An 8,751-nucleotide genomic window follows, 5' to 3' on the forward strand; every position below is an offset into this window, starting at 1 on the left:
TATTAGTGAAGATGGGTATCTTACATGGGATACCATAAGCTTTCCAATAAGGTCTATGAGTAGGGACTCTCTGAATGTGTCCCAAGACCAAACGCTTGGTGTTCTCAACAGAATAACTAAAGAAGGGCGTGCTTTTCATCATGTTGGTAGCATCCCTCCACTCCCACTCAATGCAAACTCAGAGGGCATAAGCTGTACAACCAAAGGCTCCAAGCATCTGTGATCATCCCGATGACCTCATATGTCTAAGTCTAGAAATTAATTCAGCTCAAATAATGTAAATCTCCTTTCGCTTCTTGTCCTTCATGGTCTCGAAAAGGAGATGACAAGGGACTTTGGCTGGGACTTTGGCTAGACTAAATGTTGCTTGTTTCTTGTTAGCTCCTCTCAAAGCCATCAAGTCTCAAAGAAGTGATAAGTGCTAAAAGAGGAGAAACATTTTCTGAAATGAAAATAGTATGTGAACTGATTTCATGAAAGAACAAGAATTGAGCTCTTGATCCCCCCTCTCATTAAGGTGACAAATGTGAAAGATTGACCTTGGCTGTGGATAACCTAGGGACCCAATTTGATCCTTAGAGGGTGTAAGATCTAATCTTAATGGTAGAACAATCCTCATGAAGTGTGACATGTGCCTTGAAAGGTAATTGGACTTATGTATGCAATTGCCTATAGAAACATGCAAGAAATTGTCACTATGGAAGTCCATTTTTATGGAAATTCACATGCACTTTACACAAGTGCAAATTGAATCTCTTTGTGTGCATTTTGCATGAGTGGCAGTCAGTTATGATGATAGAAGGCACATATGCTTGTGATATGATAATGTATCCAATCATGTCATTGAGTAGATATGGCGCGCATAGTGGATATTGTAAAACAATGCACAACAGCAACCAACACTAACTAGCCTTGCTATTAGCAACAATGATTCAATTCTCCCAACACCTTGTTTAAAGTGGAAAATTTACAGTCACCCATACCCAACTCATGAGTACACATGTTAAAGACAAGTGGCTACATTGAAGCTTGCATGCATATAGGCATATATATATATTTTTAAAGCTAAAAATTGTATATGAGTATATGAGTTTCTCTCTTACACTATGCTTCCTTGCCTTATCATGTGTCTTTGAGGCGATTTGGAAGAGCCATCCTAATAGGGAAAAAACAAATACAATACCATACACTTGACTGCATAAGGATAAAAATATGACCAAAGGGTAGTGTGCCTAAGAGGTCAATAAATTGTGGTGGTGCACCATATTAGGCTATGAAATAGGCTAGTTGAGATGAAAAGTTTGAATGGTGAGTGCTTTAAAATGAGTTGTAGGAAGTATGAGATTAGTATTTGTTGTTGTAGTGAGGGCTGAGGGCTCCAAGGCATGGCTAATCAGTTCTTAAAAGAAACTAGTCTTGCACAAAGCATTGATATACTCTCTAATCAATATTTTCGCGACTAATATTGGTTGTGATAATGTGACCATAATCCTAAGCTTTGATACCTAGATATTTGCACTGAAGTTTAGAGGAGAGAGAATATGAAATGGTGGAAGACAGGAAACGACTTATGCTGTGTCCATATATGTTAAAACTTGCGTCTTAGTGCACTCTAGATTGGAAAGCAATTAAAAAGTCTCATTAATCAAGCAATTGAAACAAATATCAAATACCTAAATGAGTAAAAGAAGTTGATCTCACAGTGTAGGAAGTTAAGGCTCTTATTATGCAGTAAGAGAAATAGAACATTCCTTCACATGCTGCAAGCATCCATAACTATATCATAATAAATTGTCAATAGCTAGTATGGATCTTAATAGTGGGCTCTGCCACCTGAGCTACACAAGCCCCCAGCTGCCTCACTGTTTCGCTTGACCAAGCCATGTGACGTGATCTTACAAACTCGTAAATTATAAGCAATGTTGTTAACTCATCAGTTGTTGCACATCACAAGAAGATGTATGGTGGCCTCTTCCTTGATTTACTCAAATTACACACTTTGCTAGCCATGAGAAAATTATATAATGGTCTCTTCTTTGACAGAAACATTATCCCCAACTCCCACCCATGTCTCTGCCACCTTCTCCACTTGTCCATAGGCCAAGTCTACAATAGTGAAGTTTCGTTTGGTTTGTAGCCCACGGTTGCCACTAGTGCTCTCACCTGTATTCACATCTATCACATGAGGCACTACTGCAACATTCAAATAGACAGTCTTGTCCGGCCCTCTAACAAGCATAGTCCGAAAACCTCTGTTTGTGAGCCAATATCTTATGCATATGGCCAAAAACTACAAGCTGCACATTGTGTGAACCTTGTTCTTTTACAGTCTTCAATGCTTCCTCCAAGTTTGAAAAGGCCAAAAGAACATCAGAAAAGATATCCACTGACTTATTTTTATCATTAACTTTGTGATTGCACAGGTTGAGCTCTTAACAAATGCTCACATGTAAAAGTACACAACCAATTTTCTTTCTTTGCATAAGGAATTGCATTTGTAATTGCAATCTGAACTCATCACTACTACAGTTCGAAGTGTATTTTACATTTGGTCCTATTGGACTACTGAATTAAGCCTACTCATCAAAAGGTTGAATTGCCTACATGCCTGTCCCATTTGCTAGTCGTTGCCTCTCGTCTATCTCCTACCATTATCCTTCTGTCAAGCCCCTTCCAGCGGGGTGCTGGAGACCTCATTTCAATTCTCTCCTCATGATGATGGGAGCATTTAACGGAGCATAATGAACCCTTATGAGGGAAAAACATCACTTTCTCATAACGTTCCATCAGTGGGACTCCATTTCAAAGATCCTTTCACCCAGTAGTGAGCTATCCTCTCTCAGAAGACAGATTCCTTTTAACCTCCAAAGGAATATCAATGGCATGATAAGTCATTTTGAGAATTTCTTTTTTTTCTTTTTTCCCAAAAAAGAGACTTTTATGAAGTATGGAAATTATATAATTTTAGACCAAACAAGGGGAAATCTCAACCATTTAGGTGCCTTGTGCCGCCAACAAGGTCCCATATGAGTGGCAGTGAAAAAGATGCTATGATTCTACTCTCACAAACTGGCTGCACTTGCTCTACACAACAATTCAAGAGACTTGAATTCTTGCAAATTGGCCATGAGGGTGGGGATGACATCAATTCAAATCCTCCAAATGCACTCTATTGCTTACACCACCGTGTCCTCAATGGCCTCAAATGGCATCTAGCCTTCCAAATGTGCCAGGCTGCAATGGTAGCAATAATCTCCCATGCATTGTCCAGCCTCTATGTAGGTGGGATGTATCCTGACTTTGACAAGTGTGCAAGATGGCACCACCGAGAGAATCTCCCTGACTGGGCATAATGACCAGATCCTTGTCTCTCCCTCATACCTGAGCTGTGGGCCTGATTGTGTCAACCAAATGATAGCATCAAAGGAAATGTAAGCATCCCTCCTGATCCTTCCTTGGAGCTGTGCCATCATAGCTCAAATCCTTTGTGCTTCTTTGTGCTCCCATAAGCAATGCTAGACTATCTCTAAAGCTCATGCACATCTCGGGCATGATGGGCTAACACCGACAACCAACCTCCACTGGTTGGTGCAGCGAGACCACCATGTAGAGAACACTAAATAAAAGAAGATATATGTGTCCTCCTGTAAGAGTGCTACAATCTCCTCCAAAAAGTCCTATGAATGTCAAGTGGGATACCATAAGCTTTCCAATAAGGTCTATGAGTAGGGACTCTCTGAATGTGTCCCAAGACCAAACGCTTGGTGTTCTCCACAGAATAACTAAAGAAGGGCATGCTTTTCATCATGTTGGTAGCATCCCTCCACTCCCACTCAATGCAAACTGATAGGGCATAAACTATACAACCAAAGGCTACAAAGCATCTGTGTGATCATCCCAATGACCTCATATGTCTAAGTCTAGAAATTAATTCAGCTCAAATAATGTAAATCTCCTTTCGCTTCTTGTCCTTCATGGTCTCGAAAAGGAGATAACAAGGGACTTTGGCTAGACTAATTGTTGCTTGTTTCTTGTTAGCTCCTCTCAAAGCCATCAAGTCTCAAAGAAGTGATGAGTGCTAAAAGAGGAGAAACATTTTCTGAAATGAAAATAGTATGTGTACTGATTTTATAAAAGAACAAGAATTGAGCTCTTGATCCCGCCTCTCATTAAGGTGACAAATGTGAAAGATTGACCTTGGCTGTGGATAACCTAGGGACCCAATTTGATCCTTAGAGGGTGTAAGATCTAATCTTAATGGTGGAACAATCCTCATGAAGTGTGACATGTGCCTTGAAAGGTAATTGGGCTTATGTATGCAATTGCCTATAGAAACATGCAAGAAATTGTCACTATGGAAGTCCATTTTTCTGGAAATTCACATGCACTTTACACAAGTGCAAATTGAAGCTCTTTGTGTGCATTTTGCATGAGTGGCACAAGCCAGTTATGATGATAGAAGGCACATATGCTTGTGATATGATAATGTATCCAATCCTGTCATTGAGTAGATATGGCGCGCATAGTGGATATTGTAAAACAATGCACAATAGCAACCAACACTAACTAGCCTTGCTATTAGCAACAATGATTCAATTCTCCCAACACCTTGTTTAAAGTGGAAAATTTACAGTCACCCATACCAACTCATGAGTACACATGTTAAAGACAAGTGGCTACATTGAAGCTTGCATGCATATAGGCATTTATATATATTTTTAAAGCTAAAAATTGTATATGAGTATATGAGTTTCTCTCTTACACTATGCTTCCTTGCCTTATCATGTGTCTTTGAGGCGATTTGGAAGAGCCATCCTAACAAGGAAAAAACAAATACAATACCATACACTTGACTGCATAAGGATAAAAACATGACCAAAGGGTAGTGTGCCTAAGAGGTCAATAAATTGTGGTGGTGCACCATATTAGACTGTGAAATAGGCTAGTGGAGATGATAAGTTTGAATGGTGAGTGCTTTAAAATGAGTTGTAGGAAGTATGAGATTAGTATTTGTTGTTGCAGTGAGGGCTGAGGGCTCCAAGGCATGGCTAATCGGTTCTTAAAAGAAACTAGTCTTGCACAAAGCATTGGCATACTCTCTAATCAATATTTTCTTGATCAAGTTTTGACTAATATTGGTTGTGATAATGTGACCATACTTCTAAGCTTTGATACCTAGATATTTGCACTGAAGTTTAGAGAGAGAAGATGAAATGGTGGAAGACAGGAAATGACTTATGCTGTGTCCATATATGTTGAAACTTGCGTTTGAGTGCACTCTAGATTGGAAAGCACTTAAAAAGTCTCATTAATCATCAAGCAATTGAAACAAATATCAAATACCTAAATGAGTAAAAGAAGTTGATCTCGCAGTGTAGGAAGTTAAGGCTCTTATTATGCAGTAAGAGAAATAGAACATTCCTTCACATGCTGCAAGCATCCATAACTATATCATAATAAATTGTCAATAGCTAGTATGGATCTTAACAGTGGGCTCTGCCGCCTGAGTTACACAAGCCCCCAGCTACCTCACTGCTTCGCTTGACCAAGCCATGTGACGTGATATTACAAACTCCTAAATTATAAGCAATGTTGTTAACTCATCAGTTGTTGCACATCACAAGAAGATGTATGGTGGCCTCCTCGTTGATTTACTCATATTACACACTTTGCTGGCCATGAGGACAATATAAAATGGTCTCTTCTTCAACAGAAACATTATCCCCAACTCCCACCCATGTCTACCTTCTCCACTTGTCCATAGGCCAAGTCTACAATGTGAAGTTTCGTTTGGTTTGTAGCCCACGGTTGCCACTAGTGCTCTCACCTGTATTCACATCTATCACACGAGGCACTACTGCAGCATTCAAATAGATAGTCTTGTCTGGCCCTCTAACAAGCATAGTCCGAAAACCCCTGTTGTGAGCCAATATCTTATGCATATGGCCAAAAACTACAAGCTGCACATTGTGTGAATCTCGTTCTTTTACATTCTTCAATGCTTCCTCCAAGTTTGAAAAGGCCAAAAGAACATCAGAAAAGATATCCACTGATCTATTTTTATCATTAACTTCGTGATTGCATAGCTTGAGCTCTTTAACACATGCTTACATGTAAAAGTACACAACCATTTTTTTTTCTTTGCATAAGGAATTGCATTTGTAATTGCAATCTGAACTCATCACTACAGTTTGAAGTGTATTTTACATTTGGTCCTATTGGACTACTGAATTAAGCCTACTTATCTCAAAAGGTTGAATTGCCTGCATGCCTGTCCCATCTGCTAGTCTTTGCCTCTCGTCTATCTCCTACCATTATCCTTCTGTCAAGCCCCATCCAGCGGGGTGCTGGAGACCTCATTTCAATTCTCTTCTCATCATGATGGGAGCATTTAACTGAGCATAATGAAACCCTTATGAGGGAAAAACATCACTTTCTCATAACGTTCCATCAGTGGGACTCCATTTCAAAGATCCTTTCTCTACCAGTAGTGAGCTATCCTCTCTCAGACAGATTCCTTTTAACCTCCAAAGGAATAGCAATGGCATGGTAAGTCATTTTGAGAATTTCTTTTTTTTTCTTCCCCAAAAAAGAGACTTCTATGAAGTATGAAAATCATATAATTTTAGACCAAACAAGGGGAAATCTCAACCATTCAGGTGCCTTGTGCCGCCAACAAGGTCCCATATGAGTGGCAGTGAAAAAGATGCTATGATTCTACTCTCACAAACTGGTTGCACTTGCTCTCCACAGCAATTCAAGAGACTTGGATTCTAGCAATTGGCCATGAGGGTGGGGATGACATCACTTCAAATCCTGCAAATGCACTGTGTTGCTTACACCACCGTGTCCTCAATGGCCTCAAATGGCATCTAGCCTTCCAAATGTGCCAGGCTGCAATGCTAGCAATAATCTCCCATGCATTGTCCAGCCTCTATGTATGTACTGGGCATAATGACCAGATCCTTGTCTCTCCCTCATACCTGAGCTGTGGGCCTGATTGTGTCAACCAAATGATAGCATCAAAGGAAATGTAAGCATCCCTCCTCATCCTTCCTTGGAGCTGTGCCATCATAGCTCAAATCCTTTGTGCTTCTTTGTGCTCCCATAAGAAATGCTAGACTATCTCTAAAGCTCCTCCTACACATCTCGGGCATGATGGGCTAACACCAACAACCAACCTCCACTAGTTGGTGTGGCAAGACCACCATGTAGAGAACGCCAAATAAAGGAAGATATATGTGTCCTCCTGTAAGAGTGCTACAATCTCCTCCAAAAAGTCATATGAATGTCAAGTCGGATACCATAAGCTTTCCAATAAGGTCTATGAGTAGGGACTCTCTGAATGTGTCCCAAGACCAAACGCTTGGTGTTCTCCACAGAATAACTAAAGAAGGGTGTGCTTTTCATCATGTTGGTAGCATCTCTCCACTTCCACTCAATGTAAACTGATAGGGCATATGCTGTACAACCAAAGGCTCCAAGCATCTGTGATCATCCCGATGACCTCATATGTCTAAGTCTAGAAATTAATTCAGCTCAAAACCTCCTTTCGCTTCTTGTCCTTCATGGTCTTGAAAAGGAGATGACAAGGGACTTTGGCTAGACTAAATGTTGCTTGTTTCTTGTTAGCTCCTCTCAAAGCCATCAAGTCTCAAAGAAGTGATGAGTGCTAAAAGAGGAGAAACATTTTTTGAAATGAAAGTAGTATGTGAACTGATTTCATGAAAGAACAAGAATTGAGCTCTTGATCCCCCCTCTCATTAAGGTGACAAATGTGAAAGATTGACCTTGGTTGTGGATAACCTAGGGACCCAATTTGATCCTTAGAGGGTGTAAGATCTAATCTTAATGGTGGAACAATCCTCATGAAGTGTGACATGTGCCTTGAAAGGTAATTGGGCTTATGTATGCAATTGCCTATAGAAACATGCAAGAAATTGTCACTATGGAAGTCCATTTTTCTGGAAATTCACATGCACTTTACACAAGTGCAAATTGAAGCTCTTTGTGTGCATTTTTCATGAGTGGCAGAAGCTAGTTATGATGATAGAAGGCACATATGCTTGTGATATGATAATGTATCCAATCCTGTCATTGAGTAGATATGGCGCGCATAGTGGATATTGTAAAAAACAATGCACAACAGCAACCAACACTAACTGGCCTTGCTATTAGCAACAATGATTCAATTCTCCCAACACCTTGTTTAAAGTGAAAAATTTACAGTCACCCATACCAACTCATGAGTACACATGTTAAAGACAAGTGGCTACATTGAAGCTTGCATGCATATAGGCATTTATATATATTTTTAAAGCTAAAAATTGTATATGAGTATATGAGTTTCTCTCTTACACTATGCTTCCTTGCCTTATCATGTGTCTTTGAGGCGATTTGGAAGAGCCATTCTAACAGGGAAAAATAAATACAATAGCATACACTTGACTGCATAAGGATAAAGACATGACCAAAGGGTAGTGTGCCTAAGAGGTCAATAAATTGTGGTGGTGCACCATATTAGGCTGTGAAATAGGCTAGTGGAGATGATAAGTTTGAATGGTGAGCGCTTTAAAATGAGTTGTAGGAAGTATGAGATTAGTATTTGTTGTTGCACTGAGGGCTCCAAGGCATGGCTAATCGGTTCTTAAAAGAAACTAGTCTTGCACAAAGCATTGATATACTCTCTAATCAATATTTTCTTGATCAAGTTTCGACTTATAATGGCTGTGATAATGTGACCATACTCCT

The sequence above is a fragment of the Cibotium barometz genome, chromosome 64 (assembly GCF_041138505.1).
Source record: "Cibotium barometz isolate CiBa-2024 chromosome 64, ASM4113850v1, whole genome shotgun sequence".
NCBI classification, from domain to species: domain Eukaryota; kingdom Viridiplantae; phylum Streptophyta; class Polypodiopsida; order Cyatheales; family Cibotiaceae; genus Cibotium; species Cibotium barometz.